Raw genomic sequence first — 12,965 nt, 5'->3', positions numbered from 1 at the left:
ATTTTAGGCCCAAGATCATCACTAAGCTCAACATGCCTAATTTGAGCTTCCAAGGTAGCAATAAAGAGATTCAAAAGGTGTAGAAGATTGAGGCTCAAGAAAAGAAGAAGAAGTATAACCAAGGTTGGAAGAATCAACATTGAAATCATGAGCATGTACATCACATTGGGGGGTGGGAGCACAATCAAACATATGAGATTTGTCAACTTGAGCATGCACCTTGTTATCATGAACAATAGGGTAAATAGAAAACCAAACATAGAAATCCCAAGCATCATTAATTGACAATGCTCTAAATCTACCATTATGCATGCATTCTATTTCATTCCTAGTTTGTTCATTCAAACCAAAATAGCAAATCTCATAAGCATTTCGAAGACTACAACAATGAGAGTCAAGAAATCTCGCTAGTCTATATAAGTATTCACAAAAAGGCTCATTATCATATTGAGGAAAAGATAGACATGCCATTTTATATAAAGCAAACAAAAGAAAACAAATAAAAGAAAAGTATAAACAAAGACCTAGACTCAAGCAATAAAAAACACTCAAACATAGACACCGTTTCCCGGCAACGGCGCCATTTTGACGTGGGGAAAACTAGGTCGTTGGGCTAATCTTCCCTAAGCCAAACAAAATTTATAAACACTCAACAAACCTAAATACAAGTATAAAGGTAAGTCAAGGGTCGAACCCAAAGGAACGGTAATGTTTAAATGCTTCCAATTATGTGCCTAAGCTAGGTCGAAGACGAAGGGTAAAAGATGAGTCTAACAACTACCAAAACGAAGAAACCAAACAAATAAAGAGTTAGGGATTAGGATCCGCAAATAATAGCAATGAACATAGCAAATTGGAATGGAAAGTCGACTAAGTCAAGCAATGTGAGGGAAAATCAAACATGCAACCAAAAGAGCATATCAAGCTATTCTCCTGGAGGTCTAACTAGTGTTAACTACGATAAACTCTAGCTAGGAAACATCACAAGACACCTCAATCGTGTAAATGCAAGCCACAAATCAATGGTCCGTATCAATGTGAACTTACAATGCAATCTAGTGCAATAATCAAAGTTAGCTACTCTTTAATTAATCACACACATGCACATGATCAATCAACCAAGTTTAATCACATCATCAACTCCATCAATTATCCCCAATTTACATCAATCCATTACATCATAAGCTTCACCAAATCCCTAACCAAACAACTATTCTAACATCATCATCAAATAAACCAACAACTAAAGAAATCAACAATCAACAATCTAAGAAGAACAAATCCACTAATCAAAGATCAAATATCAATTCATCAAAATCCAATCAAAATCAACAATCAAAACATGAATACTAAACAAAACAATAAATGAGATAGAGTTTAGAAATGCTCATTGATAATAGAGAATATCTCCAATACAATTGTCACCATTGTATCTTCAATCTCTCAATTACCATTAAAATTTTTCACTTTCTCTCTCTAAAATCTACACTTTAAACTATCCCCTAAATCTAGAAAGAGAAGCTCTCAACTAAGCTAAGAATTTGATCTAATTCTATTATAAAATTTGCTTACAAAATTTGGGTTGAAATAGGTATAAGAAGAGAGAGAAAATCACCAAAATCCGATCGGAAAAGACCCACGCCGGTGCGGCCGCACAACAAGAGATGTGCGCCCGCACCACCATGGTGTGCGCCCGCACACGAATGGTGTGCGGCCGCACCTAGCTGGGTTTCTTCGATTCTTCAACTCTTCAAGCACAAGGGGTGCACACATGATTTAAGATGGTGATGAGCACTAGAAGTGGCAGTAGCTAAGGCTTAATATTGGATGACACACACTCCCTTCGAAGGGAGCACCGCAAGCGAGCACAAGAGAAGAGCCAAGACTTGGAACTTCCACTTCTTTGCATCTTGAGCTTCCCGAATGCCATGAACTTGAACCAAAAGCTTCCTCCACCATAGTGGATCACCAAAATCAAGACCCAAACCCCGTTCAATACCTACAACCACGAAAATAGAGCAAATAAAGGAGAACAGGCTGGAAAACCAACGAAATGCACGAAAACTACAAAATAAGAGAGGAAAGGTAAACTAAGCAACAAAGCATAAAAATAAGCATTTATTAAGCACGAAATCTATGAAAAGAGGATAGAAAGGACCTAAATGCTCGTCAAATGTGTGCCATTTACGACACACATCATCTTGTTATTTAATCAAGTGATCACCAATATTTTAGAATAATGTGTTGCATCAATATTCAACCAATTTAGCATAATAATAGTTTGAATCAAATTGAATATTTTGTTTGTATGCCTTTGAGATCACAAGAATCTTTTTCACAACAAGAATCAAGTAGAGGCCAATACGGGCGAATGTGACTCCATAACTCGCTTTGTACCATCATCCCCGATCCTCCTTTCGTGGTTCCGAACCATATGGAGTTAGTAATCTCATGGATTATGAATGGGGTGTAACCTTCACGGGTCAATCGTTGTTGCCTTTCGTTGTCCCTTTTCGTGGTTGCCTAAATGATCCGTGAACGGTTTACAAGTTCCATAAAAACTTGTTGGCGGCTCCCTACTTTCCTTGTCCCTAATCGTATATGTCAATTCCCACTTCCTATGAGTGCCAAGCATATTCACAACATGCTTAACATAGGAGCACTTCAAACGACGCTTACAATTTGAACGGTTTACAAGTTCCTTAAAAACTTGTTGGCGGTTCCCTACTTTTCTTGTCCCTAATCGTATATGTCAATTCCCACTTCCTATGAGTGCCAAGCATATTCACAACATGCTTAACGTAGGCGCACTTCAAACGACGCCTACAATTTGGCAACTTCACCGGGGAGGATTCTTGGTTATTTATCGATTTGAGTGATCGGCATTTAATTGAGATGAGTGGATGAGACTTGAAAGATTCTTGAATTGTATTCCTGCGATTTAATTGGCATTGTCACATATGCATATGCGATTTAGGTTACCTATTTTTCCACAATAGTACGTGTTCTACGTACATGGCTAGCCTAGGGGATTTAAGCTTTATCATCCCAAAAACGCTCATGGCAATAAGGGTTCATCTGGGTTTTTAAATCCATCCAAACCATGGAGTCGAGTTTGATTTCATCACGAACTCACGAAGTCGCCCGTTGGCATACACCCTCAAGGGAGGCTGCCTTGCTAATGCGTCCAAACTCTTAACCATGGTATCCTTTGACACCCAAATAAGCTTGACCATAGTGGAACTTCATTGCATCATTCGTGACAATGTGCTTATGTGTGCATATTTTTATTTTTTATTTTTTTCTTTCTTCTCTTTTTTTCTTATCTAACCCTTCTTTTTTATTTGAGTCGAGTCATAGATTTTTGATGGGAAGGAGAACGGTAGGTCGTTGGGCTACCACCCCACCCTATCAAACAAAATTTGTAACTTAACAAACCCCTATTCAGCGTAGTGGTAAGTCAAGGTCGAACCCAAGGGAATGGAGGTCAAATACACGATGCCTAAATCAAGCTATTTCGAAGTCAAGAAGGGGTTTATGGTAGAAACTAAGGCTAAACTAGGCGATGCAAAAGCTTATATGAAATCAATCTAAAGACACTAGGGCAATGGATCCACATGCAATTGTAATGGAAACGGTAATTTGGGAGGTCAAACCGACTAAGTCAAGTGATATGAAGAAAGATCATCATGTATCCAAAAGAGCATACTAAGATGGTTCACCTAGAGGTCTAACTAGCGTCAACTACGCTAAACACTACCTAGGGAACGTCACAAATCACCTCAATCGTGAAATGGCAAGTTTACTAATCAATGGTCCGTATCATAGCAAGCTTACAATGCAATCTAGTGTATTAATCAAAGATGGCCAAACCTCAATTAATCACACACATGCACATGAAATATCAACCAAATTTAATCATATCATCAACTCTATCAATTATCCCCAAATTACACTAATCCATTATCCATACATGCTTCACCATTTCCCTAGCTAGGAAACTACTCACTAGCCATAGGAATTAAGATCAAAACTACAACAATCATCAATTTCATCATCAACATAATTGAAATCAAAGATTAAACCAACAATCAATCAAAATCAATCAAAATTCAATCAATAACCAAATCAATCATCAATAACATGGAAAACTAATGAAATCAACTAAAATCAAACTTGTATTGAAATCAAGAAGAAAATCCTTACAAAACTTTGATCTAAAGATCAAATACAATGAGGAATCCTTGAGCAAACACCAAAAATCATGAGTTTCTCTCTCTAAAGTTCTTGAGTTTCTCTCTCTAAAATTCTCCCAAAAACTAACTATCAAATTCAATCTAAAAACTTCTTTCTAAAAATAGGTAGAAATGACTATATATACAAAGAGGAGGTCGGTAATGACGCCCAAAAATAGACCCTCGTAAGTGCGGGCGCTCGGAGGAGAGAGTATGGTGCGCACGAGACACACCCAGACTGGTGCGCCCGCACGCACCTGGTGTGCGGCCGCACACTCCCTTGGTGCGCCCGCACCTGGCTGGGTCTTTCCCCCTTCTTTTCTTCGTCCTAGCTCAAGCGGTGCACACATCCAGGATGATGATGATGGAGGACAAAGTAGGCAGAAACTTTCTTGAATTTCTTGAAGAGTATAAGCCATGAGGGTGGCATAAACAAAGCCTTGAAGCTTGCCCCTTGGATCCACCTTTGACTTGGAGCTTCTTGCACCTTCTTTAGGCATGAAAACAATGAAAACTCATAGAGAGGAAGCTCGGGAATTCTTGGACAATCAATTACCACCTACAAACAAATGATAAAAAGCAAGTAAAAGAGAAAAAAAATAACAAGTAAACTAGAAAAAATATGAAATAGAGAATCTAACTACAAAAAGCATAAAATGAAGAAAACAAGAATAAAACTAAGGAAAACTAAAGAAAAGAGAGATAAAAAGAAATAAAAAATCATCCAAAAAGAAATCAAATAAGTGCCATAAATGTCACTCATCAATTTTTTTTTTAATTTTTTTTATTTTGAGTCAACCCGGATTTTTATTCCCGTATCCTGCGTAAGAGTCAACTTGTTTTGGTCATAGCCGGAGTTCTAGAAAGAGTTACGTCTCGTGCCACCTATGGATATGTAGCCCCGAGTTTTATCTTTTATTTGGAGTTAGTTTCGCCACAATCAAACTCACAGAACAAAAGTTATAATTGATATACTACAGCCTGTCCAGTTTAGGTGTCTTTTTAGTGTGCAACCTCTTATTTTTATTTTTTCTTTTCGTGTCAAGCTAGTCTTAGCCAAGTCCTTTAATCCGTGTCAACTCATATAACATAGGATTATAGATTTTTATATTTATTTATTTATTTATACCCATGAGTCCTAACTCTTCTAGAATTCCACTTGTCTTCCTAGTTTCTTATGATTATTGTGCTAACCTTTGTCTTTGGTTATGGTTGATCTTGTTTACGACTAACGATTTCCAATGGATCATTTTCACCTAGTAAATAGAATAAGCATTAAAACTGGACAAAATTAATCAAGTTAGTTTGTCTTTTAGTCTTCCGTGCTATTTAGTCCTTGGGTTCTTTATTTCACAATGTCCTCGTGTCTAGTCATGCAATCATACCACGAGTCTTATAAACTCACCTAATCATACATGTTGAGTCGTTGCACATACTTTGTCTTCGAGTAATGCACTATATTTCTTATGATCGTATACTAGGACCATGCATGCGTCGTTTTCCGTCGTAATAGGAATGAGTAGAGTATTTCACATCGGTTTTGAAATTTTTTTCATACACTCTTCCTTTCCAATCCGATTAATTGAGTCAATGCATTAAGTGAGCTCATTTTGTTCCATAGTACTCGAGTTCAAGATTCACTAGGCAAGAGTTGGAAGAATAAGGGGAACGTCATTCCTTCTTTCTTTTCTTCCAATCAAAGCATCAGCAATAACAAATTTCTTGTCCCTCTTGGCGATAACAAGTAATTCATAAGCATCCATGAAGACGAAGCACAAGACAAGTTTCCATACAAGATTTCATGCTTTTTTTTTATCTATTGTTCCAACCCTTTTTCCCTAATAAGTCTAGCATATGTTCTCCTTATTCTTATGTCTCTATGCCATGTTTCATCAATAAGCATCTTTTTCCTTTGTATTCGATCATGGCATTCGCAAAAAAATAAAAAATAATAATAAAAAAAATAACGCCGAACTAAACACAAGGTACATCAATGATTTGAGGCACCTTTGCAACCCTATCATTCCCCTTAAACCATTTTCATTTGATCACATATCCATTTATTCATCAACCACTTTGAGCCTCGTCTAACGTTTGGCCTCATTTATTCAACCCACATTCACCTAACCATGGGATGGGAAGGTGTGGAATTTGTGTAACATTCAAAAAGCAAGTTCAAAAAAAAAAAGAAAAGAAAAACGAAAGAATAAGTAAATAAAAAACAATGTCTAAAGGCAAGTGTTCCAATGTCTTTGATACGAACACGTCTCGAATTGCGTCTTTTATCGAGTTCTTGGTACCGTGCCTGAGAAACATGAATGCTAAGTGAGTGATGAACCGCATGATCTAGGATTGCCTACATTAATTCAAAAGAACAAAAAAAAAATAAAAAAATAAAAAAAATTCAAAGTAAAAAAAATAATTGAAAACTAAAACTTGCGAATTCAAAAATTTTCAAATACACAATTATACATCTCGGGGGGATTCTCTCTGCTCTTGAGCCTTTTTACCCCTTTCTTCCTTAAAACCTCAGCTTAACTACATTACAACCCTCAAAAGACCTCTTTGAGATGTACATGTACTTGTGCAAAGTTCAGAGCTACGTTTGGCCTGATTCCTAACGGATACGTAGGCAACCTCACTTTGAGGTGCGGCCACTTTTATATTTTTATCCATGCATGATCGAGTAAAAAAATATTCAATGCTTATCCCTACCCATTTAGAGCTAGACTTGGGGCCTTGAACCCTTATCACTTAGCTTATTTAGCATACAGAGTCATCATCTTTGACTCTTCTCACAGTTCATTCCATCACCATCACCCTTGCATCCAACCTTAGTATCACTTTCACACACTTCACTCACACATACATAGCCATATCATTCTTTCCTTTAAGAACCCTTAATCATGAAATCTTGTTTCAACACCGTGCATGTTTCATCATCTTTCAAGACAACATCCAAAGAAACATTGTATACTTGCTCACCTTTCGGACTTGAGCAATATTCATTGTTTCACGCATCGCATGTTGTGCTTAGCTTCCTAACCTAAGGGAAATTTATCAAAGATCTGTAATAATACAAAGCATATCGTGCTTATCTCCTTGACCTAAGCAAAGTTCATTATGCAATAATCACTTCATCTATATACGTGCTTAGCTTCCAAACTTAAGCGACATTCAAGATCATTTCTTTACACCATATATGATGCTTAGCTCCATGACCCAAGTCAATTCATTTATTGTGTCACATGATGTAATTGTCCTTAGCCTCCTGGCCTAAGAACATACATCCTGCATACATTATATTCAAGACGAGCAGTTCAATCTTACAAGAAGAAAATCCATGCGATTCATTTCGTCTTGCTCAACGAAGAAGTTCAAAACTTTTTCCCTTTTTACAGAACTTTTCTATTTGAGAAGTTCAAAAACTTTATCAAAATTTTTTCATCGAGGGAAGTTCAAAAACAAAACTTTTTTTTCACGTCTTTCTTTTTCGGGAGAAAGTCGGTACCCTCCACTCATGAAAAAAATGACCGAATTTTTTTTCTTTTTGGATGCTTGTGTCTGCACACACACTCAAATTATACACACACAATCACAAGTCATACACATATCATGTCATGCTTGGTCAAGTCATTGGTCAAGTCAATTGGTCGAGTCAATCATAGTCTATACGAGTCCCTTCTAGACGTGTCCCTTGGCAAATTTTATTTTGCAGGTCTCATCTACAGCCCATGTTCGGGGACAAACGGACCATTTACAGCCCATGTCCGGGGACAAGCGGACCATTTACAGCCCACGTCCGGGGACAAGTGGACCAAATATAGCCCACGTCCGGGGACAAGCGGATCATCTACAGTCCACGTTCGGGGACAAGCGAACCAATTACATCCTACGTTTGGGGACAAGCGATCCTTTTACAGCCCACGTTCGGGGACAAGCGAACCAACTACAGCCCACATTCAGGGACAATCGAACCATCATCATTTTGGTGATCATTTCCCAAGCGAAGACGATTCACGGCGCAAGGTTCTCGATACATAGAGACTTGCAATATCATCATCAGACAAGTTTCTCCTCAAGCATGGAAAATTGTCATCTATCAACTTTCCTAAAGCATGGAAAGTATCTCAACCGGTGGGTTTCTTCAAGCATAGAACACTGCCAACATCATCTGTCGACTTTCTTCAAGCATGGGAAATATCATCCAGTGGATTCCTTCAAGCATAGGAGGCTACCAAAACTCATTTGTCACCGATACACTGGTGTCAGATATGCATTCGATCCCTTTACTCTTTTATCTATGGAACTAACATTTTTTGCAGGTATTGGCGTATACAATGTAATTTAGGATCGCAGAGCGTCTTAAATCATTCTCCGTCCCTATCGACTACTTTGACTATCGCTTTCGAAACTAACATTTCTAAAAAATCAGTCAAAGTGGGGGCAACTGTAGACACCTAAAAATGTCTTCCCAAAACCAAACCCGATGATGAACACCTTTCACCGCCATTATTGGTCGGGTTGAGTATTTAATCTTTGGAGTGCTTAAATCCATTTTCATTCCCAATACATTTCATCAATTAATCCAATTCCTAGCCTATTTCACCAAACCATAACTTATTTTCGTGCCTTTAAACCCAAAATAATTCATTTCGTGTCCATTAAAATTATTCATTTCGTGTCCTTTTTATAAAACGTTTATAACAGTTTATTTTGGTCCATAATATGGGTCCAATGATTAAATATTTGGATGTGGCTTTAAAAGAGCTTTCCAACGATATATTATAAGCCCAAATCCGAGTTATAACGAATAAGTTATGGCCAAAATACTAAACTGAGTCTAAATCGAACCTAAGCCCACCTTACCTAAGACCCAATGATCATGTGGAGGGTCCAAAGGCTTAAATCCCATTCCTAATCCAGTTAGTATTAATTAGAAGCTTCTATGAGCTTCTAAATTATCTTAATTATCCTTTTTGAAAAGATAAGATTAAAGCATTTGAAATTGAATAAAACTTTTCTTTTTGAAAGTTCTAATTCTATTTGAATTGAAAGACGTTCAAAGATTGTCTGATATTATTTTCGTGCTTAATTGTTTTTATCTAATTCTTATATGGTTTGATATCTCTTGAAATTATCTTTCCAATGATATATTATAATATTAATTCCGAGCTATAACGAAAAAGATATGAGCGAAATACGAAACTCTATCTAAAACTGACACCATCCCACTATTTTGGCCATAGATTTTATTCTGCAATTTATTTTAACCTGAATATAATTGGGTTAGAAAGTATACTTCAATAGCTTTTCAACGATATCTTATTCATCTTATTCCGATTTTTGGATCAAAAGATATGATAAAAACAAAAACCGCAAAGATTGTTGTCAATCGAGTTTTATTCCGATTAAATTCGGATCTTATTTTAATTTTTCGACCCTTCTTTTTCCCCTATAAAATAGAGGTCATATCACACCTTTTTCAATCATCAACAAGCTTGATCATCAAATCATTCTCTCTTCCTCTCTTCTACACCAAAAATCTTTCTCTCTCCCTACACCAAAAATATTCTTTCCTCTCTCTCTTGCCTTAGCCTAAACCCTAGCCACCCTATTCTATCTTTTTATATCCCTTAAGCACTCTAAGGAGTCCGTACATTTCCCAAAGTTCTATACTTAAACCAAGGCGTGAAAGGTTAGAATTAACTAAGGGTTTGGACCAAATCAACTCTACCTTTTATTTAATTTAATTTCCATTTAATTTATATTTTTTTAATGAAGTTACTAACAATTTATTCATGATATAGCAATTTAAAGGAACGCGCAGAATGTGAGTAATTAATTAATTACTTATTTTATTCTTTGTTGCTAATATCATGATTAGGGTTATGTTTTGATTTGACAAACGATATTATTGTTGAATTGCTTCCAATATTAATGTTTATTATATTATTATTATGATCACCATATTGCATGTTTAAAGGGAATATATAATTGAAAATCACTCCTAATAAGATAATTTGAACAACCGGTTTAGGTTCCTTTAATCTAGTTATTTAATCAAGTGATCACCAATATCTTAGAATAATGTGTTGCATTAATATTCAACCAATTTAGCATAATAATAGTTTGGAGCAAATTGAATATTTTGTTTGTATGCCTTTGAGATCACAGGAATACTTTTCACAATAAGAATAAAGTAGAGGCCTGACAAGAGGAAAATGCATGTCGTTTCCTACCCATTCCCCAAGCCAAACTAAATTTGTAAATACCTAACCAACCTTATATGAATATAGGGTAAGTTAAGGGTCGGTCCCAAGGGAATGCAATGATGAAAACTAAAGTCTAAGTCAAGCTACCTCGGAGTCAAAAATGAGATATTGGTTGGTACTAAATGAACTAGATCAAATTCAACAAATAATCAAAGGTCTAAACACTAGGGATATGGGTTCCACATGCAAAATTAATGATAATGCTAGATTAAAACTCAATCAATTAATTCAAGTATTGCAATGGACAAACAATAGTAGCAATCAAGAGAGTTCAAATACTATCTCCTATAGGCCAATCTAGTGGTCACTATGAAAGGCAAACCAAGAAGAATCATAAGCAAACTCAATCAATTAGAGCAACCTTTAAATCAATTGGTCATGTCATTAAGAGTTGCAATGCAATCTAGATTAATCTTATAGGGTGATCAATCCTAATCTAATCAATCTCATGCAAAACTATGTCAACCAAATTAATTGCAACAAATCAACCAATCAAAGAGCATCAACTAGCATTTCCATTAATCAAACATGCTTCCCCCTTTCCCTAGCAACTAATATACTTACTAATCATGGTGAAATTCAAGAACAAATAACTAGAAATTGCATTGATCATCATTCTATATCAAAATCTAATAGAAATCAAAGTATTCAATATTATCAAACTCAAATCCAAGAAAAACAAACATCAAGCAAAGAATCAAATAACAAGTAAGTAAAAGATGAAAGAAAGAAGAGAATCTCACTAAAATTGATGAAGAAATCCAAACTTGATTGATCAAATGTTGAGTTACAAATCCAAAACCAAGAACTTCTCTCTAACTTCTCTCTAACTTCTCTCTCTAAAACTAAGCTAATGAAAATTATCAAAAAGTTGGATTCAAAAAGGAAATACAATTCTATTTATAGGCTAAGAAGAAAACGGCAACTCCCGCGGTCTCTCTCGATAAGCCCGCGCCCGCGGAAAAATGGGTACGAAACCCTCCGCGGGCTGCCTAGGCAGCACCCGCGCCCGCGGCCTTAGGGGCCCGCGCCCGCGGCTTGATGACCCGCACCCGCGGCGAAGTCCCCTGCTCCCAAAGGCTGATTAGGGGAGCCGCGGTCTCTCTGAGCAGAAACACCTCTCCAAATTGCCCGCGCCCGTGGAGAGATCGCGGGGCAACCGCGGCTAGTTCCTGCCAACTTTTGGCATTTTTGAACAGTATGAACCCGCGCCCGCGGCCTGGAGAAAAGCCATGGAGACCTCTCCGAGGTCTCTCCAAGACCTCTCTAAGCCCTCTCTAGCCAAATGCTTCTTCCTTGCTTGATCATTGAGGTCCCGAATTGCATCCTTTGCCAAGGTGAATCTCACAATTCCTACACAAGTAAACAAAGGAAGGAAATAAAAGGGAAAAAGAGCAAAATAAAAGAAAAACACGATAAAAACACGAGAAACATAAAGAAAGAGGAAAAAGGGCCAAAACTAAAAGAAGAAAGCAACAAAAAGGGAAAGAAATAACCTAAAAGACTACCTTATGAGTGCCATAAATGACACTCATCAAATTCCCCCAAGCTAGACTTTTGCTCGTCCCGAGCTAAACAAAGGGCAAGAAGGAATAAGAAGGGAAAAATAAAAAGAAAAAGAGGGGTAAGAATTTACACTAGGACTCACTGTCGTAGGAATCACGGTTGTTTTTAGCTACAACAAGCCATTTTGAACCCCTAGATCGCTCAAGAGGACGAGTGATGCTCTCGTAAGGGTTTCCTAAGAGTTTACCCATAACTCTCCACCAAACCCCCAAGAGGCAAACCAAAGAAAGAGAAGAAAGAGGAAAAAGGAAACAAATTCATTACGAAATGGACTTTACAAAGAGACTATAATTCAAATGAATAACAAACTTTCTAAACTGAATTATGGTATGCACGTTAAAAGATACCTAAGGTTGATTGAAACATAAATATGCTAAGCATAGGAACTAGCTATCACACTCCACCTTCATCCCAAACAGTCTTACCGCGTTCCCCCTACTAATCTCATATCTCCCCTTAGTGAGCATCTCATAGATTCCGCGAAGGAACCGGAAAAAGATCAAAGTTTTAGGCTACTCGACATCTTCATTTCGCATCCCCTTTCCTTAGTCCACAACCTATGATTCCATCCACCGATGAAAGACTCAACTCCTAGGTCCAAAGGTCTTTCCCCAAGGTTGTAACGTAAGGCAAGAAGGGTTAAGGTAGGCTAAAAATTTAAAAATTTGGTGGTTATCCTAAAATGTGAAGCAAAGACCGGCCAAATCTCAACACCAAACTTAAGTAATCACCAAACAAAAATGTATTAACACCCCCAAGCTTATTCAACGCTATACTCTACTAAAATAAAACCAAAAAGCGTGAAGAAATAACGCTTCCCCCCCCCCCCCCAAGCTAAAGGAAGCATTGTCCTCAATGCTTAGAAGGAGAAAAGATTACAACAAAATAT

Source organism: Chenopodium album, chromosome 23, assembly GCF_948465745.1.
Source record: "Chenopodium album chromosome 23, dcCheAlbu1.1, whole genome shotgun sequence".
Lineage (NCBI taxonomy): Eukaryota > Viridiplantae > Streptophyta > Magnoliopsida > Caryophyllales > Amaranthaceae > Chenopodium > Chenopodium album.
The sequence above is the reverse complement of the archived record's forward strand: the minus strand, read 5'-3'. Positions refer to the sequence as shown.